Source organism: Maniola jurtina, chromosome 14, assembly GCF_905333055.1.
Source record: "Maniola jurtina chromosome 14, ilManJurt1.1, whole genome shotgun sequence".
Taxonomy (NCBI): Eukaryota; Metazoa; Arthropoda; class Insecta; order Lepidoptera; family Nymphalidae; genus Maniola; species Maniola jurtina.
Window position 1 is genome coordinate 12,516,977 of NC_060042.1, and position 26,954 is coordinate 12,543,930.

Below are 26,954 nucleotides of genomic sequence, written 5' to 3' on the forward strand. Positions count from 1 at the left end.
AAAGTAGTCGAAATTCATTGTTGCGACAACCACTCACTGCTTAGTGTTTACAAATAGACAGACAGACAGACGTATCGACAAACGGGCGTACAGCGAAGAGTACCTAATAGGTTCCGTTGGCATCCCTTGGGTACGCAGCCCTAAAAACAACTCAACGAAGAAAGACTCTTGCGAAAACAAAACTTATTAATTATTGAAATCCGCAAAAGCCAGTCGGAACCTTTTGACTATGCCAAAGTCGAATCCACTTCACCAAAACTAGTTCTAGAAGCGAGTGCAGTAGTAGAGAACGCAGTCGAAATTCATTATTGCGACCGCTCACTGCATAAAGTGTTTATTTCTGTTAAACAACACTTGAAACTTCGGCTAAATTTCAACAGAAGTAGGTACCTATGAGAATAATTCAAATAGAGAGAATAAAGTAAGTGCACTTCTGTAGAAATGCACTGTTTATAATGCACTAAGATCCAGCGCGTGCCAGACCTTCGTTATTTTATACAAGCTGAAAGTTTTTCTGCGTATTGTCCCCAACATAGGGAGGAACGATCCGCGACTATGAAGTTTGGGTCATGGTGGCTTTGGGAGATAACAGGTTAATGAAGGTGTAAAATCTTACGTCTAATTTTTTTTATAATTTCTTCGGAATAGTACCTATAAGAAATCACGTCGTGTTCCGGAGTAGGAGTAGTAATAGAAATTTTGTAAAGTTACTAGTATTAGAAACTTTGTCAGAACCGAGGTAGTTAGAACTAAATCTTTATTCATATTGAAGTAGTGGATCTATGAGAAGAGGTTTATGTACGTGACTAGTAAATGAACTGTAGCCGCCGCAGTCTCGACCTCGGTTAGATTGTGCGGAACTTCGACGGATGTCTTAGTCCGGACTATTGTACAACTTGCAGATTGGACTGCCGAGCTGGTGCGTATTCACTAACTATGCTTTAACCATTCAAAATATAATATGCATTTTCTATTGCTTCATCATCATCATGATCAACCCATTTCCGCCCCACTACTGAGTACGGGGTCTCCTCTCAGAATGAGAAGGGTATAGGCCATAGTCTGCCACGCTGGCCCAATGCGGATTGGCAGACTTCACACATCTTTCTATTGCTTACTTAACATTTTTGAAAGAAAAAGTATTCAATATAGTTTGGGTTTCGGCTACGGCTTCAGAGTAGAACATATCTGGCCTTAAATGCACATAACAGCTAAGTAAAAATAGACATACTAAGATTTTTTATTCCAAGTTAGCCCGCTTTCATCTCAATTGCATTATCACTTTCTACCAGGTGAGATGGCAGTCAAAAAATATCAGTACTGAAGCAGTTAGAACTAAATCATTCTTCATATTGCAATAGTGATACCTACTATGAGAATAGGTTTATGTATTTGACTAGTAAATGAACTGTAGGCTCCGCAGTCTCGACTTCCCCTCGGTTACATTGTGCGGAACTTCGACAGATGTCTTAGTGCGGACTGTTGTACAACTTGGAGATTGAACTGGTAAGCTGCTGCGTATTTACTAACTTAGCCTTTACCCATAGACCTATGGTTTTACCATACAAAATATGGATTTTCCCTTGGTCCTAGACTCAGAATAGCTCAGAGACTATTAGTAACTAGGAAGTTGTAATTTGTTGTGGGAATACCTAGTGTATTACGGCATTCCGAACCAGTGGTAAATTATTTGACGATTCAAAAGCACTTGTAAAAGTTTATTTGAATAAAAATCTATTCTATTCTATTCTATTGTGGAGGGTATCTACAGAACCATACATTGTACGTGGTCCAACACGCACTTGGCCGGTTTTATTAAATTATAAACAAATGACATGACTGTTACTGTGGCCCTTGCCTTTACTTATGTTTCAGGTCTAAAATAATGATTTATTTTAATTTTGAACATGTAGTGGAAATCGCTGAGCTCTACTAATACTACTACGAGTAGGTATGCTGGACTTAAGAGTGCTCATCTGAATTTGAAGCAAATTGGTTATCGCGTTCAGAGTACTTAGAACTAAATGTTAGTGATGAGACATCTGTCAAAATAGAGTCAATAGTAAGACCAACGAAGCTTAACCATTTGATACAAAGTGTCAATTTTTATTTCTGGTACGCTCGGTGGGGCTCTTCGAATCGGTACATAAAATAAGCACACTTTAAAAAGTGTGCTTATTTTATGTAAACAGCGCACTTGTATATTATGTGAAATGCCCATTTAAGTGATAGCGATAGAAAGCACGCGCGCACACATTATTGCCGCTTCATATAATGAGCAATTAGAACGAGCGTGTGTCGTTATGTCGTTACTCGTTACGCTAATACGATCCGCCGCCATTTTGGAAAAATGTCACGTGCTGATTGGCCAATTAAAGTCGCGTCGTCGCGCTCGCGCTCGCTACGAAATGGCAATTATTTTCATCCGAAAAAGTTAAACTGTAATTTCTGGGTCACGTGTTTTGAACGCTGACTAGGGGTTAAAGGGTGTTTCGCTTGTTAACGATAAATTGGCAGATAATATTTAGATTGCTCATAAAACACGAAAATCGTGGATCGGGGATACTTAATATTTACTAGGCAATATTATACAGAGAAATAAGTTTAATTTGCTATTATAATCCGCTAACAAGTGTAAATTAAAAAATTACACCCCCTACAAGTGATAACTAGAAAAGATAACTTTCAAACGGCTGAACCGATTTTCTTGGATTATAGCTAAGAACACTCTCGATTAAGCCACCTTTCAAACAGAAAACTAAATTAAAATCGGTTTATTAGTTTAGGAGCTACGATGCCACAGACAGATACACAGATATACACGTCAAACTTGTAACACCCCTCTGTTTGGGTCGGGGGTTAAAAACCAAGACACTCGTTGGGTAATACGCAGCCGTGTCCCTGAGCCGACCGTCCCAAAAGGGGTCCCATATTTTGGGATAGTCCAAGAGTTGACTTATCTCGAGTTTTACGACCTAATTTAAATAAGCAATAAATTATGGCGAAATGTTTATTTTATTCAAATTTATGTCGTGCTCGGCTTACAAAGGGTTGGTTTTACGAAAGGTGTAATCGCTTTCTAATAAATAGCAAAGTTTGGGTTTAAAATTATCTACATTTTAATGTTGTTGTTTTATAAAGCATCATGCGATTTGGTAATTTTATTTTTTACAAAGTTTTTATTTAAGTTTAATTTGCAATAACTCGCTGTAAGAGACAAATCTGTATGATGCAACATGCACTATGTGATATGCACCGCCCGCCCTGCCCCTGCTAAACAAGCAGAAAAAGCAAGCTACCAAGCAACGCACCAACACCACCATGCTACACCACATAGATTTTGGGACTGAAGTGGGTGGAGTCCAGCAAAGAAACGCCAATTGCCCAGCATTAGCTGCAGTACAGACTTTAAAGACGGTATAAGATAAACGTCTCCAGGATTTTCTTACACAGACAAACCAAGCACTTACGAACACAAAGAACCGCCACATCATAATTTACCATGTAAGCTGAACCCGCATTGAGCAAAGGACGAGATCTTTCAGAATGAGAAGATTTTAGACCATAGTCTACCACGCTGGCTAAGTGCGGAAGTAAGTAGCATGTTTTGAAAAAAAAAATATTGGCAGTTATGGGAGATTTGACAAAAGTGAAATATAAAACTATGAAATATGTGTTTGTTTGGATTTAAAAACTAACTATGGGATCAAAAATTACATAATTAGTAAGTTTTTACATCCGAATCCGAAACACCGCATCGGCACTCCGAGCAATATTAACACCATGTCGGTGACGCGATCTTGCAGTTGCGAGATGAAGTGATTGCAGTCAAGGGCTAACTTGTATCTAAACTATTTAATATTATAAATGCGAAAGTGTGTCTGTCTGTCTGCTACCTTTTCACGGCCCAATAGTGTGACCGACTCTGACGAAATTTGGTACACGGTTAGCTTATATCCCGGGGATGGACATAGGCTACTTTTTATCCCGGAAAAACAAAGAGTTCCCACGGGATTTCCAAAAACCCATCCGCTTAAGCGATTTGTATAAAATTTGGTACCGAGGTAGCTTGCGTCCTTGTAATTGACGTAGGCAACTTTTTATCCCGGATAATCAAACAGTTCCCATGAGATCTTTAAAAACCTAACCGGACGAAATCGGCATCCTCTAGTATCAGAATAAAATCAGAAAAAAAAAATTTACTCGTCAAAATCTAAATCGCTCCTAAAACTTCAGTTTAAAAATTGCCAAAAACTTACTGAAATATTTTTTATACCTGGTTCTTGTACTATGATCAGCCCTTAGCAAGTACTCTGTATTAGACGCACGTCGAAGACACTCGGTGGCTGTTTAGCGCCACAAGTTGTGATTGGCTGCAGATTAGGAGCTGTTGCTCAATCGAGTTAGTACTTACTCCTAGACTAGTCTCCTGCTTTCAAATGCAGCTAGATTTTGTAACTATGATAGTTCCTAGGAAGATAGATATTGTAATTTGTAAGTTGTAACGCCCGCTTCTAGGCTAAGTAAACTTAGCAATTCACGTAGCTACGTTTTTATATTATTATAGGTTAAGCTCACAGAAGACATATTGGAGATGTTTCTCAACGAGTTATTTTTTTTTTGTAAAACTTATTGAAAAAATCTATTCGTAGGTAAATAAGACATTATTTACAAGTGTAAATTAAAAATTTATAACACCCCCGACAAGTGAAGGTTACTGTAACTAGAAAAGATCTGATGACTTTCAAACGGCTGAACCGATTTTCTTTTCATTAGTTTAGGAGCTACGATGCCACAGACAGATTCACAGATACACAGATACACACGTCAAACTTATAACACCCCTCTTTTTGGGTCGGGGGTTAAAAGATTAGGAGGCTGTCGTCTTAACCGCTAGGCTATGACGTCTCCTCTTGTAGTTATTATTCTTGCGTACTCGTATTTTACAAGTACACTATAAATATTTATACAAAACCGACATACCCAGTTTTCGACAAAGCTAAAATTAATTTACGTATTTAGTTTTGTGTCAGTAAGGCTGAACGCGCATTTTGATTTACTCTCAATGATACCAACATGTGATTTTTCGTCTAATAGCTAATACGAAAATTTTCGGCGACAACTTTTAACTTTTCATCTCGTCAACCTCTTGTCAGATTACTAGAAATGATTTTCTCAGTAGGTAGTTACTTTTCAAAACACAGAATGTCACAATAAATGATGCTACTAAATTTTACTATATCAATTGTTTTAAGGCATAGATAATGGAGAGATAAATCGATATATGGCTTAGTTATAGATCTAGACAACAAAGAATAGAATAATAGGTGTAATACGTTTGTATGGGGTAGTGCATAAAAAATGACCCGGGCGTTAGTTTTCTATTCTGGAGGTCCGGGGTTCGCCTCTCTTTCTCTATCTCTAATAATAATATATAATAGGCAAAATAATAGGGAGGATCTCTAGGTTTTAATAGCCAAAGGAAACATCGTGAGGAAACTTTCATGCCTGATAGTCCTCCATAGTGTTTTCAAAGGTGTGTGAAGTCTGCCAATCTGCACTTGTCTAGAGTTTTACGTTCTGAGAAGAGACTCTCAGTAGTGAGCCGGTGATCGGTTGATGATGATATTAAATCACTATCAATGTAACGAATGATTACTTTAGCTCGTGCTAAAAAAATATTTTTTTTGGTGATATTTCTAAGCTATCTGCAATCATTTATGTCGACTATAATCAGATTATATGAGTGCGTTATGGGTTGGAAGAAGATCACTCCATCAAAAGACTCTTCTCATAGGGCTATCCCTAGCTTTATTGTCCACAAGGCAGTTCTTCTATTGTGGCTCTTTTAGCCTATTTACTCTGCTGCATGTGGTAAGTGACATTGCCAGACTATTCGCATGGACTTCTAGCTTGGCTTTATGTTTTTTAGCATTAAAAAAAACATGACATTTCTTATTTGAACCGTGGCAAAAAAACTTAGTGCGCGCTAGTCGTAATTCGTTTGTACAGTAGGTATTCCCGTATCCGGCGCAGTTTAATTAATGTGCCGAGTTTGTGGTCCGGATTGTGCCATAAATTATGTTATTAGTGTAATGATTCCCCATACGTTTGCCGCGCGCTTTGTTTTTGTGATCGTTGAGCTTCCAAACCTAATTTCTATACTCTATCCGCGGAAAGAAGTTAGTATAGCACTCTCTCTTTCACGCCTTCCCGTACAAATGACAGAGATAAAAATTTTAGAGAGCACTAACCATTTTGAGTCACCGACCAATCACAGACATGTTTTCAAAAAGCATTCGAAAATATTAAAATAAAATCGAAATCGAATTCGAAACTATAGCTTTATTTGTTTTGGTTGTTGGGTTGTGCGGATATGCGGGGCGTCACCCTATTGCCATCTCGACCTGTCTTACTATATACCTGTCCGATTTTACTTATGTCGTTATAGTTTTCGTCATTTCAATGATAAGTACCTACCTACTACGAAAAGACTAACAATACAAGTTTGCACGCCCTTTGTTTGAGTTGCTAACAGTTATAACGACTAAACTTTCACAGACATAATACTATTAATATACTTGTTCTATTTATACACAGACTTTCCGATACTCGTTGCTCATTTTAGAATATAGCTTCTCAGGGTTCCGTACGCTCACATGAAAAATGAAATATTTGTAGGATCACTCGTGTGTTCGTCTGTCTGTCCGTCATAGTCAATCTACTGGATATGAGTTTGTAGTCATATGGCAGCAAATCCTATCCTATATACGTTGCCTATCGGTCTTAAATCGGATATATTTTGGAGAATGTGCCCAGAAACTCAACAATCTTGTTCCTCCTTCATCGTCCAACTATGAGAACAGCGAGAAATCGTGAACGTTGGTATTCTGATGTGGTCGACTCCAATCTACTTGTACGAAATGTTTTTACTCAACGTTTCTGATATGAACTGCTAACGTTTGAAACACCCTTACGGCGTCCGTGTTTCTTGCCACGTATAACTAAGGTGCGTTACCACTGATATGGAGCTGGGCGAAAGTGGAGCGGAGAAGAACAGTGAAAAGTGGCAAGTGTTTCCACTGAAGCGGAGCGAGGTTCCACTTACACAGTTTCCACTGATGCAGAATGGAGATTTGAGCACTGTAATTGACCAATTCACCGTCCGCTCTACTTCACTCCCCTCAGCTCTTATGCTGAGTGGGAGACCTATATTTGGTCACATGTGACATTTTAATCTTAGTAAAATATTAACTTATAAGTATAATATTATTATGTAGATGTTCATTCAATGTTTTAAGATATATTGTATTGTAATAAGATTGTAAATGTGATGTAGTGATCAAATAAAAAAGTTTTCTTTCCTTTTTTTATTTCAGCTTCGTGTCAATGGAAACGCACCCTGGTGTGTGAAGGCAAGAGTGAATAGGCATCTTCTAGGCAAGCGCGCTCCAACTTATTCCAACTTATTGCTTTCTTTGCATCATTGTCGTAAGCGCAAGCCTGTCCTGTAATAAAAAAGCGTCAACTTATCATCAAATATAAAAAAAATGTATGAAAACAAATATTTAGAAAAAGCTATAAAAAAGTAACTAGTGCACAGTCGATCATTTTTAACGACGCAAAAAGTGCAAAACATGTTACATGTTTTCGCTACACGCTACATGCTCGCGTCGTTACAGTGGCAAATTCAAACGACACGATGACATAGTTATGAACCATGCCGATGCATGTTGCCAACGTACTGATTACCAGCTACTCAGTAGTGTGGTAGACATACTTCTTCCACCTTACGATTGTTATAATCGTTATATCTGAAGCCCTACGGTCTTCAATATTTTCGAAAATCAAGCGTACGAGCTCCTAAGGTTCCATACCGGAGGGTACCAGTGGGACCTTATTAATGACCTCCGCTGTCCGTCCATCCGTCTGTCTGCCTGTCTGTCTGTCAGCGGGCTGTATCTCGTGATCCGTAAGAGGTAGAGATTTGAAATTTAGTGTGTATTTTTATTGCTGCTATTACAACAATTAAGAAAAATTTCAAAATGGCTGCCACCTAAATTAAAATAAAAAAATCAACGGAGAAAAAAATCAGAGGAACGGATAGACGGATCGGCAGAGGAGGCTTAGTAATAGAGATCGGTCCACCATATGACAAGCACTGTATGGAGGACCGACACGATTGCTCAACTCAATTGCGTTTAGTTAGTTAGGTAACTAACTAAAACTAACTCCCGTAAAATTGAAGCACTCAAACGAGCAGTCGACTACTATTTTTTAGACGACGAGAGCGAAAACCCCGGTCAAATGCGAATCGGACTCGTACACAAAGGGTTCCGTAATCCATATTATAGTAATTTTCATGGTGGCAATTATAGCGGCAATAGAAATACACTGTGAAAACTTAACTCTCTACCTATGGGCTATGAGGTAGGTACAGAGTAGTACAGACAGACGGACGGAAAGTAGTAGTAATAGTGTGGGAATAGAGATCTGGCGGACCGACTGCCCAAGTTTGTCAAGAAGTTACGTTAAATTAGTTAACTGACTAACTATAAAAGCGAAAACTAACTCCCGTGAACCACCCTAACGAGCTGTCCATTATTATTTTTAGACGAGAGCGAAAAATCGAAAAAATTTAGTAACAGCCTGACATCGACAAATTGAATCAACGCGACGGCTTCGTTTGAAGCCTGTGTAATTTAATTTGGTTGGCATATTTACCAGCTGTTGGTACTAGAGCTATTCTCGAAATTGGAAGTGGAACTTGGTAATTTCAAGTTGTCGAAGTCGAAGGCTTCCTTACCATTTTACCTAATAGCCTAACACTTTTATGTAGAACATTGCTAGTTTATTAACGGACTGCATTAATTGTTTCATAATTTTGTTTTTTTTTTTTGTGTTATAACCATAAATTCACGGTTTTCGGCCAATTTTCAAGATTCTAAGGTCAACGGAACTCTATAACTTTTCTTGACAGACACGACAGACGGGCAGATGGACAGACAAAAAGGGTTGCTTTTTCCTTTTGAGGTACGGAACCTTAAAAACGAGCCACGCACAGCGTAAGGTTCCGTAGTTGCTCGTTACAATAATATACCTACTAGATGCTTTACTGAACTAACCACTTCATCTATGTAATTTTCAGTGTTTGTACGACTCTATTTCCTAGTACATTTCATAAGTTGGTCGACGATTTCTCCTTACCTTGTAAAACCTTTAGCTGTGATAGTTTTCCTTACTACCTACTACATAATATACAATGACTAAGAAACATTGTGAACTGGTAAACGATAGATTACATTTTTTATACGTTGCCGTTACAAACCCGGTATTTCATAGAATGGCTAGAAAAAATTACCAATATCTTTCTCTTTCATTATTCATTCATTCTTTTTTTTGTTGCAAATGACTTCTTCTGTCTCCCTATTGCGTTTGATCCACGACTTTTGGACATCCTGTATATATTTTTCTTGTCTTTAGTACCTAATTTTGTTAATCTGGAGGTGGGCGTTAACAACTGCAACACAGTTTGTAACTAACGCAGTTGTTATCGTTGTTTATTTTTAAGACAATGTTAAGTGTAAAATAAAGATATTTTTCATTTTCATTTTTCATTCATTCATATCTTATTCATTGGCAACTCAACTTTCAAAAGTAGGCATTTTCGGTATTCGGAGTCAGAAATCTCCCCGTATCACGTGTAACGCTGTAAGCAAGGGGTAGACAACCAATTTGCCGTCGTCACGTGGGGGAAAAATTGAAAATAAATTGATCCCGTAACTCGAGCGTGCGAAAGCAATGGCTTAGAAGGAATAGGATTACGTATGCCGTCAGCCAAATGTAGCTTGCTTCGGAATACCCAGCATTAGATCGTGATTTCTTATGTAGGTAACTTTTTGTATCGTATGCAGGGATCGGTATAAAGGCAGGTATAGTTATTATAGGTATTAGTACTAGCTGATGCTCGCGACTTGGTTCCCGTGGATATACATACGTTTTTAAAAATCCTGTGAGAACTCATTGATTTTCCGGGATAAAAAGTGACCTATGTGTTAATCCAGGGTATAATCTATCTCTATTCCAAATTTCAGCAAAATCGTCCAGTAATTTTGCGTGTAAGAGTAACAAACATCCATACATACAAACTTTCGCGTTTATAATAATGTTAAGTAGAGGGTATAGTAGACTGAATACTTTTATTTCTTTTTATTTCAGCGTGGCGGACTGTATCACTTGCTTTAACGATTACGTAAAACATCGTGAGGAAACCTGCACGCCTGAGAGTTCTTCATAAATGTCTCAAAGGAATGTGAATTCTGCCAATCCAGACTTGGCCAGCGTGGTAGACTAAGGTGAAATCCTTCTCATTCTGAAAGGAGACCTGTGCTCAGTGGAGGAGTAGTAGTGATGGGTTGATCTAGATGATTCAGAATTCAGATGATTAGGGTTTGGGACCCGAAAGACTTTGAAAGAAGGTGGAAGAGCAATCTTGCATCAGCGAGTGCAGCGTGACAGACCACCCATTTTGGTGGACAACGGCATCAACCGAGTTGCAAATAGTCCCTGGATTCAGGCTGTGCAAGATCGTGGCGTGTGGGTATATCGATGCGTGTGGAAGTCCCTACAATGCCTAGCAATTGATGCCTATTGGTTAATGAAAACGGAGATTTTCATTTTATCTTCTCTCTAATTTTGTAGTAGGTACTCAGTGGTTGTCTAGATATTTCTAGTTGTAGAGTCACAGAATTTATTTTTCTCAAAAATACTTTGATTTTAATTACTTTAGTCGCGTTCGTCACATTTTGAAAGAATTTAGAACTTTTCCTAGTCTCAATTTCAGAGAATTGAGTTTAGTCGCTTAACTGTTAAACTTTATCGCCCGAATAAGCAAATGGAAGGAATGTTCGTTGAATTCATTATTTGAAATTGTTTAGTAATCGAAATACAAGGTTTCTGCTATTTGAATAGTTATCGTTATTTAGTATTCGAATTAAAAGAGGTTCGAACTCTTAGTATCAGTTGCTAAGAATTCATCCGCGTTGAATTCACAATCCACAATCCTCCCTCACAAATCTTATGAATAACTTTATATTGACAGTTATCCATACTAATATTATAAATGCGAAAGTGTGTCTGTCTGTCTGTCTGTCTGCTACCTTTTCACGGCCCAACAGTTTAACCGATTTTGACGAAATTTGGTACCGAGTTAGCTTATATCCTGGGGATGGACATAGGCTACTTTTTATTCCGGAAAATCAAAGAGTTTTCACGGGATTTCTAAATACCCATCCACTTTACCAATTTGCATGAAATTAGGAACCGAGGTAGCTTGTAACTCATAAGTGAAGGACATTGTAAACCAGTGATAAATTAACATAATGATTTAAAATCACTTAAGTATATAAGTATCTAAGTTAATTTGAATACAAAATGTTCTAAATATTACTATTTCAGAGACAGAAAGAAAGTGAAAACCTAGGATTGAAAAAAAAACTCTGAAACGCCTCGTAAAAAAGTGTAAACTGCGCTAGTTTGCTCATTTCTGTTTGAATTGCGAACTGTTAACGACTAAACTTGCGAGATAGATTATTCCCTTTCCAGTTTCGATACCCGTTGTTTGTTTAAGAACACCCTTTTTGTTTTCGCTTTCGAACTTTCAATATCAATCACAGTTCCTTTTATTTTATCTTTTTTTCAACTTTATTCAAATGGAGATTTGTTTGTTTTCGCGAATTCATTCTTTCTCTTTTACAAATAACCAAACTAAATAACCGAATTCTCGTTTTATAGTCCGTTGAATTATTAATTTAGCCTATCATGTCATATCTACTTATACTCGAATTTCATCATTAATTCCAACCAATCTGGCCAATTAGCGCCAATCCGCACTGAAAAAACTGATGAAAATATCCATTCGCGGCATTCTTTTTTCCTTAAAGTCCTCTTCTTTTCATTTTGTAAAGGTAGGTATTTGTACCTTGTATCCAAATCTAAAATATAGAAGGAAAATTAACTGACTGACTGATCAATCAACGCACAGCTCAAACTACCTACTAGACAGATCGGGCTAAAAGGCATGCAGATAGCAATTATGACGTAGACATGCGCTAAGAAAGGATTTTTGAAAATTCAACCCCTAAGCGGGTAAAATAAAGGTAAACCTTTGGTCACCTTGTGAAACTCTTTTAGGACGAAGTCGCGGGCTTATGCTAGTTCCAAATAAACATGATAGTTCTTTTTCAGTTCTCATTTGAGGAATATCCTTCGTGACTTCGAATTGTTTCCGTCGAAAGTCCGTGAAGCGGAAACTCGTATGAAAGGTGACTCCTAAAAATTACCGCTCGCGTCCATTTGGGAAAATGATATGAGCACATTGGAACGAGGGTCGGGTTCTCCGGGGAAATGAATTGGAGTCATACCCGGATAGGTACTGTGCCTTTTGTTATTTAAAAAAAAAACTAAGTACTTATGTACTGCGGATATTTAGATTCAATAACTTCGTAATGGTAAAGGGACCTTATAACAAAACATTTTTATCTTGCACTAGCTGATACCCGCGACTTCGTTCGCGTGAATGTAGGCTTTTTAAAATTCCTGTGGGAACTCTTTGATTTTCCGGGATAAAAAGTAGCCTATGTGCTAATCCAGGCTATAATCTATCTCCATTCTAAATTTCAGCCCAATCCATCCAGTAGTTTCTGCGTGAAGGAGTAACAAACATACACACACACATACAAACTTTGTCCTTTATAATATTAGTGTGATTTTTAAAATCATAATCATTAAAATTGACGGTATTTTATAAGAGAGATTTCCATGCGATCCAGACTTCATTTTAGAATAATGATTAACTATAGGTGTAATATGCACGTTGGTTCATGATTAAGCATGGGTCTCCTCTCAGAAGGGGCTTAGGCTGTAATCCAGCAGGCCAAGTACGGATTGGCAGACTTGGAGATCATTATGGAGAACTCTCGGGCATGCAGGTTTCCTCACGATGTTTTCCTTCACGGTTAAAGGAAGTGATTTTTAATTGCTTAAAACACACATAAATAACTTTAAAAAGATAGAATTGTGCACCCGGGATCGAATCTCAGATTGTACCTGCTTTTTATTCCGGAAAAGGAAATGCACCAAATGTTTCATACATTTTAAAACTTACTAATCCATGCGAGAGTGAGTCACGGATAAAAGTTATTTAAAATAAAATATAACATAAAAATGTCTTGCTTTTAAGACAAAGAGACTTGAAATACCTAACATCCGTGAAATTATGTACGTGCCTGCTTTTCATATGAAGATATGTAAGGTCAAAGAGGTGTCACATCCTAGAGGTGATATTGTGTCGAAGTTAGACTCGACCTGACAAAAGGGACAGGCGTGATTTCAGGTCAGAGGTGTCAGTAAATGACACTGGACCTGATTTATTATGTTTTGCTTTTTTTAGCTTTTTGCTATTTGTCAGTCTGTTTGTCTGTTTTTCTTGATAAACACGTTTATCAAGAAAAACTTATGGGGTATTTTCTGTTGACCTAGAATCATGAAATATGACAGGTAAGTAGGTTTTATAGCACAAGCAAAGGAAAAAATCCGAAACCGTGAATTTGTGTTTAGACCACAAAAAATGTGAATGAATGAATGAATGAAATGTGTTCATGGACATAATTAGTTTTCTAAATCACATATAGATGGTGCTGGCCGTCATTAACTTGCAGTTGCAGTGTTGCACATTAGAGTGTTAAAATATCTTATAAAGGGTACAGAACCCTTCGTATGCGAGTCCGACTTGCAGTTGACCACTTTACCTACAAGAATATGTCTGTTCAGTTTTGCCTTGAAGGTATTCAAGCTATACTTGGCAAGAAACACGTTGAGTTTAATTGTTATTATAAAAGATGCTGCATCTCATCTCCACTCTTATCTGTCTGTGCACCGCATTTATATCCATCACGTCTTTGTGTAGTTATACGTTTTTCCCGCGATTTTTTCCACGTGATATAACTTTTAGCCAGGAGTCTATTAGTGAAAGAATTTTCACTATCAATTCATTAGTTCTGAAGATTACTCCCTGCATCCAAACTTACAAATATTACCAGTTTATAATATTAGTGTAGATTTAGATGAGGTGCTTTTTGACACCTCATAATATATAAGGTCTGCGCCTCTATGATATAACTAACTCAATGTGCAGGAAGTACAACTATTTTAAGGCAGTCAGTTGCAGGCGAGTCTGTTCAAGAATTCTGTTAGTTTCACTTTAGACCCACGTGGTTTAGTTTAGTGTGTCATATTTTTTTTTTTTTAATTTTTGTAAGAGGGAGCCAAGAATAAAAGTTTGCGTATAGAGTCACAGCGTCTTTTCTACAAAGTTTCAGTGTAAACTGAACTTTAACTAGGTTTCGTACTATCGTATAAGAAATGACGCTTTTAATTTTTTTTTTTCGTGGTCAAAATTTTGAAATTTTTAGTATTTGTTGTTATAGTGGCAATAGAAATACACATTCTGTGAAAATTTCATTTCGCTATGTACCTATATTACGGTTCATGAGATACAGCACTGATAGATAGGCTGATAGACGGATGGATGGACAGGCGGACGGACGAACGGACAAACGGACAGCGCAGGCTTAGTAAAAAATCAGTCAGTCACATATTCAGCTACTACAAACTAATTAGGTACCTAGCTGCTTTAGATTACTCTATCGTTCATATCTCTTCATTTAACATTTAAAAAAATCCTAAATGTCCTTTCAACCGAATTTCAATTAGCCAATGTCTATTAGCCAACTGCGCAAGGATATTACAGTACCTCTACACACTTAGGTGTGTGCGCAAACACAAGTGCATTCCCTCACTGTCATAGCTCGATGGGACGGAAATGTGATCTGGTATCATCTTACAAATCTAACAATTCTGACAATCAAAAGGTGTACAATAGTAAAATACTTTGACTAAAATATGATTTTGAGTTTGAGTTTGAGTAATTTTTAGTCCGACCCGGGAATCGAAGCCTCTTACCTCGTCATCTGCAGTAGAACATGCTAACCACTAGACCAACGAGACAGTTTTAAAATAATACATTAGTGCCGGCGACGTCTCATGGGAGCGCCGTTTTGGATCGTGTCGCCATAGCGATCCACTCCATGTATTATGAGGGAGATCTAGAGATGTGCAAAGCGGCTCACTGAAATGAAAAAGAGATACGTATCTTTTGAGTCAAAGAACTGTATCACTCTTTGTAGCATACAAATAGGTACATAGCAGAAGGGAGACTGTATCAGACGAGCAAAAGAAACAGCTGACATTCCAATCCATAAACTAGCCTAATAACAACCAAAGCCAATGTTTAAATTATAATATTACAGTGTAGAGATATCAGCAAGCTACGGAGTGAGCTTCGTTGGGTGTCTCTCTGAGGGTGAAAATCTGAGGAAGATGGAAAATCGTGTTTCACACTCACAAAAAACCCTATATCAGAAAAGAGGCATGCAGGCTGATGTATTAGATTGGATGAATTACTAACAAATACCTTGTAAAGCCTTTCAGGTTTTTAATTTAAACCTTTTCACATAGTCAAAGGGAAAGTTTGGTACACCTGGCAACAAACTTTGGAACCTTTTCTGTGACTGTGACTGATAATATAAGAGCATGAGGGATGTAAGTGATGTACTGATATGGTTCATTTTACATCCGAACTATCCGAGTCTAATGTGAACTTACATTATTGTCGCATTTTTGCCGCTCCCCTTTTATCTCGCAGACATTTTTCAATTTTTCAAGGAACGTTAGTAATATTTTTACAATCTGTCCTCGTGAACAGCTTCTGGCATACCTAAATAGAGTTAATTTTACTCTTTTAAACTGATCGCATATTGTAAGATGATTCACCTCGAGATTGAGAAGTTAGGTACAAAAAAAAAGGACAATGTTAAACTCAATGGATATTATAAATTAATGTGTGTATTTGTGTGCGGGCGTGCGTGCGTGTGTATATGTGTTTGTGTGTGTGTGCGCGTGCATTTATGTTTTTCTGTGTGTGTTTGAATGCATTATTTCAAAGTTACGGTATCTTCCTTGTCACTATAAGAATGGGCCTTGTTTGGTCTATGCTGAATAAAATAAGCCTGTTTCACTGCAAGTAAGTTTACTAAATAACATTAATATTATATTGTCTCGTTTCATAACTACAGTATAGGAGAATAGCACCAGGAAGGATCGTTATAAGAGCATGATTCAAAACGGAGGTCCCGTGAGACGTCGCGCGACGCAAGAAATTATTACAGGACGTCGCATCGTATCCGTTAGCGTTAGGCCATAGTAACGACATGTCGCACGACATTACGTTGCTAAAGGTAGCCCATTGCTATCCATACTATTTCAATACTTGTATACTACCATTTCTAACTTCCAAATCACAGACATTGGACCCTTTCTAAGAATAATCTTATAATTAAAAAAAACTTGTCAAACTCTGTAGAAAGAAGTGTTATAGTTAAAAGGTGGCTTGATCGAGAGTGTAGTGTTCTTAGCTATAATCCAAGAAAATCGGTTCTGCCGTTTGAAAGTTATCAGCTCTTTTCTAGTTACTGTAACCTTCACTTGTCGGGGATGTTATAATTTTTTAATTTACACTTGTTATTTATTTGTTTAGCGTAGGTCGAAGTTTATTGGCAAGTTCAAATTTCCGTGAACTGTATAGGTTACATATCTATGATAGGTACATGATATACGACAAAAAATCGGCTGTGTATCTTTACGCTTATAGAAGCTAGATTCAAAATGGAGGTCTCACGAGACGTGGCGCGTCGCAAGAAATTATTTCAGGACTTCGTGTCCGTTATTTAAAAGAAAATGGGAATGTCCATTAACGAGTGGGAGGGAAAGACGCATTTGTATGCGAGAATCTTGTTTGGTAGAAGAATTTAATATCTTTTATGTTAATGAATCACCACCCATAAAATAAATGCGAAAGTGTGTTGGTTTGTTGTTTTTTTCTTCAATCATGGTGGACATAAACTGCTAGGTATTTAAACTACTTTCAATTTAGCCTATTTCTATCTTAGACCAGACTAGATTTACCACCAGACAAAGATATTATTATAGAAATCCAGGCAAAACTCTTATAATTTTATTTAAAAAAGTGAAGACAAATTCGTAGGTACGATTGTGTGTGTGGCACATATCTACGCGTGGTGATAAAGTCTATATAGAAATTGGCAAGGGGTTTGCGTACCTTTTGACACCTACGAGCGTGCTTCAAAAAATGGTGCCCGTTAGGTACCAGGGTTGCCAGCAGATAAGATCCCTAACTTGTCGTTGCATAAAAAATTGATGCTACAAATTCGTAAAGAATAATATTTGACCATGTAGATCAAAAAAGAAAATCCGTTCAAACATACTTGAGACTGTTGAATACATTTTGTTATAGAGGGTCTGTCTTGAACCTAGATATAATAATTACATTAATCTTACGAACTGACGAGGTCGTATTTCTTATTCATAGAAAATAATACCTCAAGAATTCTTTGCGTTTTCTTTTGAAATAAATTACAAGATATAGGTCACTAGGGAAAAAAATCTTAGAAAATATTACAACACAAATCCAACTACATTTTTTCCACCATGTAACTTGTAACAACTGTATAATAGAAGACACGGTTTAGTACAAGTTTGCACTTAGATTTCGACTAGAAACATTTTAACGTCAAAGTAAAATGGCCCTTAATATCCTCGTTTTACGGCTTGATTTCTTACATACACCTATAATATGTGTACAGGCCAAAATTCACTATCACCATGAGAAAATTAAGCATGTTCAATTTTTTTGCTTGCGAAAAGTAGCGGACCAAAAAAATAGGTGCCTATGTCTTGAAAAAAAAAAAAAAAGAAAAATCCTTATTTGAGGCAATACATGTCTTAGGTACTTGAATCTGACTGAGGCTTAAACACCTGTTAACGCGATTTGTCCGGCGCTTTAAATTTTCTGGAGTCAGGTTTTCAGATTTTTCGTGTCATGATTTTATTCAAATTCAAATTCAAATTCAAATTATTTTTATTCAATTAAACTTGTCATTGTCATTTTGGGGTAACAAGATCGTATAAGCAGCGTTTTGTACGCAACTAACGCATTTGAACGAGAAGCTACAATATGTTTAACTTTTGAACAAACCAAGGAAAAATAAAATACTCATACGAAGTCTATGAAACTCGTCGAGATCTGCAAACTTGCACTAAGGGTCCAGAACAGTCGTAAGCTAGAACTGCATTTAAAAAATTCTCTGTAACATGCACACTTCCGTTCCATTACCGCCCTTATGTGTAAGGTATTAAGGGCTAAGTGTGTTCGTGCTAATGGGAGAAGCGAATAAAAAGTAGGCGCTGCGTTGACGAATGGCGACCGCGATCCTTCAGAGCCACAAAGGAACCACACCATTGTATTTCGAGTATACTCTGGGACGTACGCTTGGTACACGTTGTAAGCGAAATGCTCTCATAGGGCTGTCATAGGGCTGTCATAGTCTCTGTTCAACGTCGCTTCGGAGCAATGCAATCTGATGATTGGCTGTTATTAAATACTAGAGGATGCCCGCGGCTTCGCCCGCGTGGATTTTGGTTTTTGTTAAATCCCGTAGGAACTCTTTGATTTTCCGGGATAAAAAGTAGCCTATGTCCTTCCCGGGGATGTATCCCAGTTCTGTACCAAATTTCATTTAAATCGGTTCAGCGGTTGGGCCGTGAAAACGTAGCAGACAGACAGACACACTTTCACATTTATAATATTAGTATGGATTTGGTTCCTATTTTAATGTTGCAGCGGGTACCAGGATTTATTTGGATTGGAACCAAAATTCGGTCGGGAAGAAACTGGATTTAAGTTTGAGAAGGTGTAACTGTAACTATTGTACCATACTAAACTCAATCCAAAATCAAAGAGGTAAAACACTTCAACTCTGTTATTTTAAATGCAAACTATAGCTGATCGACCCTGGCAGTTTTAGATAATTTGGAGTTCTACATGGTAAATGGGAAATAGATGGAGTGTCATTGGGTACCTATATAAAATTCTTAAAAAATCATAATAGTAAATTTCATACGCTTTCATTTGCGGGCTGAAAAAGATGCAGTGCAAACCACAGTTAGATTTTATATGATTTTTTAAAAAATTACTTAGTTACTTGTTAGACCATCGCTTTAGACTTGACCCACCGGTCTACCACACAAGATGTCGTGCAGCCAGCGACGTCTTTTGAACTCGTACATTGAAGCCCAACCATGCAAATTATGAGGTACATGCTCAGGTACGCACCCTTACTTGTTTTCAACTTGTTACTATTGTTTTTGCTCTTAATTTTATATACAGGGTATACAGGCTGATATTTGTATGCTAGCAAAAACGAAGACAAGCGATAGTTCTAACGATTACTTATAAGATACCACAGAATAAACGCAAACAAGTCAAAGAATCCTGTATTTTTTAAAAGTTCGCCATGTATCGCAAATAAAACATCTGACTGATGCTAGAATTTGACGAAAGTCGCGTAGATAGGAGCCACGCGGTCAATGCCGGGACACACACAACATATTTCAAAGCCCCTGTTTTACTTCCTTAGGAGCTGAATTTTCAAACATCCTTTCTTAGCTGGGCGTTGATAGATCAGTCAGTCAGTCAACTTTTCTTTTTATATATTTAGATTTAAATACGTAAGTATCATCTTTAATTATTTTACCACTTCTGCAGTATAAATATTAAGGATTCGTGTAGACACTTAACCGCATTAAAAAACTAAATAGAAATGAGGTTAAGTAAACTTTTCTGAAATCTAGTCTCTCCACGAGTTTCGTTGAAAGTGCGGATATTTAAAGAGCATTCATTATAATTTGAAAACTGGCTGAAAGAGTCTTATTTGCGTATTCATTAACTTGGCGAAGATATACCTACTTATGTACTAGAAAGGAGGCTATTTACTTCGCGTAGGTATATATCCTACTTAGATTGTAAAGCTAGACACATACTTACAATATGGAGTAGATCCGAAGCGCAGTGTTTGGTATTGGACTTACTAAACTAGATGCTGCCCGCGACTTCATCCGCATGGATATACCTATGTTTAAACAAGTGTAAATTAAAAATTTATAAGACCCCCGACAAGTGAAGGTTACAGTAACTAGAAAAGAGCAGATAACTTTTAAACGGCTGAACCGATTTTCTTGGATTATAGCTAAGAACATTTTCGATCAAGCCACCTTTCAAACAAAAAAAACTAAATTAAAATCGGTTCATTAGTTTAGGAGTTACGATGCCACAGACAGATACACAGATACACACGTCAAACTTATAACACCCCTCTTTTTGGGTCGGGGGTTAAAATACCACTGGAACCATGGATTTTTTTTGATAAAAAGTAGCCTATATATTAATCCAATATATTTCTCCATTACAAACGGCCAAATCCATCCGTAAGATTTTTTACACCTTTATTACGACCTGTTATCTCCCAAAGCCACCATGGTCCAAACTTCATAGTCGCTGACCGTTCATCTCTGTGTAGGGGACAATGTGCACAGAAACTTTCAGCTTTTATAAAATAACGAAGGTCTGACACGCGCTAGCTCTTAGCCTATTAGTTTGACTTGCCATCATAAAGACGACCACAACTCATCGTGTGCAGAGATTTGAGAATGCAAGCTGCATTCTCAAAAGGGGCATCGGCTACTTTTGATCCCCGAAAATCGACGAGTTCTCACGGGATTTTCAAAAATCTAAATCCATGCGGACGAAATAGCGAGAATCAGCTTGTTCTCAATAAACAGTAATAAATTAATTTATCTCAAAAAATTGTATCAGAAGTCCGAGATTGTTTCCAATTAACAAAAGTAACGAAGACGGAGCTAACTCAAATAAACAATAGGGGATACCGAGCCACTTCGTTTTATCCTCTAATTGGGAATAATTAGGCGGCGTACACACAACAAGTTTATCAAAACACTAGCTCATTCCCGCAACTTCGGGCACGTGGACTTTTTAACCCCCTTAGGGGTTGAATTTTCAAAAATCCTCTTCTTTCATTCTTAGCGGATGTCTACGTCATAATAGCTTGATAGATCAGTCAGTCAGCTTTTCCTTTGATATACATAGAAAATGCAAGGAGTTTTCCTAGTGCGCTCCCTAGCGATCTCCAGACACGCTTCATAGGCGGCTCCATACAAACGTATTACGCCTGTTTTTCTACTTTTAATTTGGTGTTATCTAAAACAAAGCCAAATTTATCTCTTCATTATTTATGACCGACAACAAAAATTATAAGTAAAATTATATTTATTTTGAAAGCTTTTGATATACTCATATCTGTATTTAAGGCCAAAATTCGAGGTAATTTCGTGGAAAAATAAAACATGTAAAAAACAACAAAATTGCAAAACTAACAGCTTTAAGGTAAACATTACTTGATAATGATTTCAAATGTTTTCGGTTTGTTTAAAAATATTGATTAGACTTTTTCAAACAAACACGCAGAGAAACACCGAGTACTTACGGCTCTCTTCATTACCCGCTGTACTAAGCTTTCTTATGAAGTCCATAGTTATAGCGACTATGTTTCCGATCAGTATGTCATCACTGGTAACACGCACTGTTCAAAGACTTACGTCTTCATGTACGGAGGACTTTCTCCTTTCGAAGCTTCCTTAACACAACCCAGCCGAGTTGAGTCAAAAAATCTTCAAAAATCTCAATCTGAAATCAGCCTTACTGAATGCCATCAGTTCCAGCACAATCCAAGGCCTACGCACTTGATTGAAAAAGTTCCCTCCTACATTTTTCCCTCTGTAAGCGGCTTAAGACGGCCTGAAACAATCAATTAAGGAAGTTTCAGCCGAATTGTAAATGCGGGACTTTCTGTACATACCTACCTATACTTTTTTATTCTTTTTGTCTAAACCGATCCTACTAATCCTACTTTAAAGTTATAAATGCAAAAGTGTGTTTTTGTGTTAGTTTGTTTTCCAATCACGTCGTAACGGAGTAACGGAATAGACATGATTTTTCGCATGGATATAAGTAGCATAGGCAACTTTTTACCTCGGAAAATCAAATAGTTCCCATGAGTTTTTGAAAACCTAAATCCAGGCGGTTAAAGTAAGTAGCTGGTATCAGCTTGTCACACTAATATTGTAAAGGCGAAAGTTTGTGTGCATGCATGTGTGTGTATTTGTTACTCCTTAACGCAAAAACTACTAGATGGATTTGGCTGAAACTTAGAATTGAGATAGATTATACTCTGGGTACATCGATTACTTTTTATTCCGTAAAATTAAAGAGTTCCAACGGGATTTTTAAAAAACCATGCGGACGAAGTCTCTAAACATCAGCTAGTTATGTAATAAATGCAAAAGGTTTTTTTGTTGTCTCTTTTGTCTGCCGACGACGTGTTTTGGTGAGCACCCCAACATGTATCCCTAGGTGCCCTGGCCATTGCGATTTTAAGCTTTGTCGGTTGCCATGTCTATCCTACGGATATCCTGTTTTTTTTAAAGAATATTAGTCATTTTAATCATGACTAACATTCCCCTTTCCCCCCCAACTAAGCGTTAAGCTTGTGCAAGGAGTGGGTACGACTTTAGTGCAATGGGTTGGGTTTGAACCGCCGAAATTTCGGATTTGAGTCCGCTCCTGTAACCGTTTAGCTATTGAGGCACATTATCTGATTTGATCACATAAGAAGACCTAGAGAAACTCCAAGCTAAGCTCTCTAGTCTTTTTTCTCATCTAATCTTTTAGATAATTTTATGCAATTAAGGTTCAGGATATGTACACTGTACAGCCCTGCTCCATACCCATTAGTTATATGAAATATTACAAACAAAGAAACCAAATTATCGTGTGTCGCAAACAGAGACAAGAATCTCGAATAAGATGCAACAAACTGCGACTGCAGCTCAAAGACAACTTCGAGACAAGGGGGCTGTCTAAAAGCTACGACAAGAGCAATCATACACGCAAAACATAGGTTCCGTACAGTTGAAAAGTTTAATTTTGAAAAACCACGGCTATTGCTGATGCCAATAATATATATCCTATTCTGAGCTACATAAATCACATCAGTTCAGTATTTTTACAGTTAGTCAATTATCCAAACTGTCTTGGGTAAAAAACTAAATATATAAAAGGAAAAGCTGACTGACTGATTTATCAACGCACAGCTCAAACTACTAGACGAGTTGGGCTGAAAGGTGTGCAGATACGTTAATTAGATGAAGGTTAGGAAGCCTATAATTGAGGTTAAAAGACCTTGAAAAAAAAATAGCTTTAATAAGTTTAATAGTCGATCGACAGGGAGAAGAATTTGGGAATTTTTATTTTTTATACTTGGTAGGGTCGATAGGTCATACCCGAAGATTTATGAACCTTTCTCTTTAACTATAATATCCAAATGTTCTTAAACTATAATATCGCTACTCTGTTAATAGGGATATTATTTATTCTTGTTTTAGGTTTTCTTTTTTCTTCTTTCCTTTTTTATTACAATTGCTCTAAGGAACTCTAGAAAAACGAAAAAGATTGTCGTCTGCTGTCTTTTTATTTTCGAAGCATCTGAAGTCAGAAGTGTTCCCCTACTATTGGATCACTATATTCTTAAATTTTCCATTTTAATCAAGATCATAATATTAAGGATATTATCCTGTGAATAAAGTTAAACAACACTAAAACCCAACCGAGAACTGCCGATAGTTAGCGCTAGTAGCATATAGTAAAATTGTTTTTGTGTAAATTTCAATTCCCTATCTATTAAAGTTCATGAGATACAGCCCGCTAACAAACACACTGTACGGAACCCTTAAAAAGCATTTGTAGGTATTCAAACTTTTTTTCAAAGATTTCATCCGTTAAGTTATTGGTGCTTGTTATTGAGGTTCCTAGTGTACTCACTACCCGAGATTATTTATTACAAGTAACTAATTCCCTAATCTATTACGATACAACCCAGATCCAATATCTATCTGGATTGGCCTCTGATGTTGGTAATTACTTTCATTCATCTTTTCTCCTCGTATCAAGGAAAGCGCGATTTGTTATCGGTCCTGGTAATTTTCACTAAGATCTTGAGATAACAAATTGTTAACCGTATTTGGAAGAATAGTTGGGCCAATTCTTGGGCCAATATCGTCATATTCTACGAATAACGACACTGTTACAAAAGGCCTGCTTTTCAGGAGAAGCATTTTTGTGTTTTATTTTAATACCAATGTTAAAAAGTATTAAAAGCTTTTATGAAAACAGCCACTAATACCACGTTGGCTGTATGCCGCGGAGTTTTTCAAACTTATAAGTGCTAGATTGAATTACAACTAAATTAAACAGCTAAATATTTAACTGGTTTATTAAGAGTACTCCAGTATGATGGACCGACGATATAAAGCAGCTGGCGCGAAGTGGCTGGATGAGGAAGGCTGAGGACCGCGTGTGGTGGCGCTCTTTAGGGAAGGCCTATGTCCAACAGTGGACTTCCACAGGCTGATGATGATGATGAAGAGTACTTCAAGCATATTATATGACACCGACGCTGATCGACGCAAAAGTGACAGAGCGGCGCTTTTGACATGACCTCGCGCATGACCTATACCTGATTGGTGGGTAAAAGTTAATTTCTTCTAATTTAATCAAATTTTTCAAACTTTTATGAGTTTTAACATGTGTAATTGTTGTAATTTACCAACTAAGATCCTTTATATAGGTATAGAGGCATGTTTAAAACTATCATATTGTAATGAGGACAAATGGTACTGACAGTTCCATGTACGCACTTTGTATGGAATCTTCTTTTTAACCGACTTCAAAAAAAGGAGGAGTATAAGGGTATAATATGCAGGTGGTCCCATATAAATTTGGTGAAGATCTGATGAATATCTTCGGAGATGGAGAACAGAACTCCTCAATGGATAAGAGCAAATTGCTCGCGATCAGTGTAATAGCTTAGTAAACAGTAGGGTTTTAACTGGGCATAGCATAGCATATTATAGTATAGTGGGGCCACTAAAAATTGTGAAATAAAAAAATTTCAAAAGAAATGGGTTTTTGAAGTCGGTTTTATTTTTCTTTTGAAATTTTTTTAGGGTCCCATACCCGAACGATGCAACGGAACCCGGGGTGCAAATTACAAGATTCACTAAAAATTTGCACACCAGGACCTGGTAGAATGTGTAAGGTGACTCAATTAATATAAGACCTACTTCCCACATTCCAGCGAATAAACTATTATTTATCCATTATATTTTAATCATTTCTTGCGATTTTTTCCTGTATACTTTGTTCAATTGCTCCCTGATTATACTCGGTCGATTTTCGCGACGAACTTACTCGTGCGGCACAAATTAACCTGTGTGGAGGTGCTCATAAGTCTTTGTAAAGGTGAATACAAAGACTCCACCTAGAGAAATCAAAAAGGGGGGAAAAAATCGCAGTTCTTTAAGTCTGAGGCCGGAAGTGGCTCTTTAGTCCACCAGCAAATAAAACCAACCTTGAGAACTGGTTAGTAGCTAATGCAATATGTAATGAAATTATAAATGGCTGAAATTCAACAATACACTGCATTATATGAAACGTACAGTACTTAGGTACTTGAATTCGGTACGTGGCCTGTGTGACAGTGAAAACAAATCTCTCCTGAGTTGCAATTGTTCGGTGCAAAGTTTCTCCTTTGTGAATGTGCGGACAATGCTATTGAGTATGCGCATAAAGGGCGGTGAAATGTTATAGTTTCAAGTGCCTGCAGCTTCTGAAGACCTCTGTGGTATAATGCAAGCGAGAGTTTGATTCTAAGATAGATCATTTAAGGAAATTATGTTGGTTTCAGTGATAAATACAAGTAATTAGCTGATGCCCGTGCGTCTGCGTGGATTAATAGGTCTTTAAACCTCTGTGGGATCACTTTGATTTTCCAGGATGAAAAACAGCCTAGAATTTTTCATTATACCAGGATAAGATCTAGCAATAGACGTTCACTGCAGCTGGACATACGTCTCTTGTATTGTAGGGACACGCCACAGCCTTGCGCCGCCTGAATCCAGCGGCTCCCTCGTTTGATGTCGTCTGTCCACTTAGTGTGGAGTCTTCCAGTTCCGACGCCGTGCGAAGGCGCCCTTCTTGCACCTTTGGAACACCAATGTCTATCGGGACCTACGGACCACTGCCACTTCAGTTTCAGTTCATAGCGCAATTATTCTTAAAGTGCGCAAACTTTCACATTAGGATTAGGTTTAAAGAGTTTTTTATTTCTCAGAAGAACAATGTTCACTTATATGAGAATAATTCTAAATTTAAATATAGAAAAAACACAATTTTTAAAAGTTGCCCATAACATACAAATACGATGCTATTTGCTGCAATAAAATAATACAGGTCTTCATTTTGAAGTAAGTAAATGCAATGCAAAACTCCATCGCAATTGGGTTCAGGAAATGCATTTGTATCTAGTATTATGAGAAAAATAATCACATTGCACTGCTCTGCAGGATTGGGAGTGCTGAAATTGCTATCCTTGCGGTGTATTCTCTGTTAGCGTTAGGTCAAAGAGCATTAAACAAATAAGCTTAACAGATACGACAGAAAAACCTTTGTTTATGCCTATGACTGTTAAGACTCTCTGAGCTTTGCATATTACAATGTTGTAGATCAAAGAGTATTGAACAAATACCTTAGCAGACAAGGATAGAGATCAAAACATATACTCGTATATTCATACAATCGTTTCAACTATGTGATTTTTCACACATCACAGACAACGGAGTCTAGGAAATCAAAACTTCTAATTTGTGTTACCTGAATATGTTTTATCTTATTTTATTACAATTATAACCTCAATATATTTTATTTCATTTTCCATATCAAATAAAATAAAATAAATGTTTATAATTGCATTTTTTAGTTTCAGAAGTAAATTAATTTTTGTCATATT

The 26,954-nt window shown here is 37.2% G+C and overlaps 1 long non-coding RNA gene across 1 annotated transcript; it reads right to left on the reverse strand.

The window, feature by feature from the left end:
• Positions 1-737: 737 nt before the first annotated feature.
• LOC123871869 lies at positions 738-25,257 on the reverse strand. Its single transcript, XR_006797356.1, has 3 exons — positions 25,159-25,257; positions 18,901-18,912; positions 738-749 (listed from the first exon to the last, which is right to left on the reverse strand). It is a non-coding gene; the product is annotated as an uncharacterized LOC123871869 (long non-coding RNA).
• Between the last annotated feature and the right edge of the window lie 1,697 nt (positions 25,258-26,954).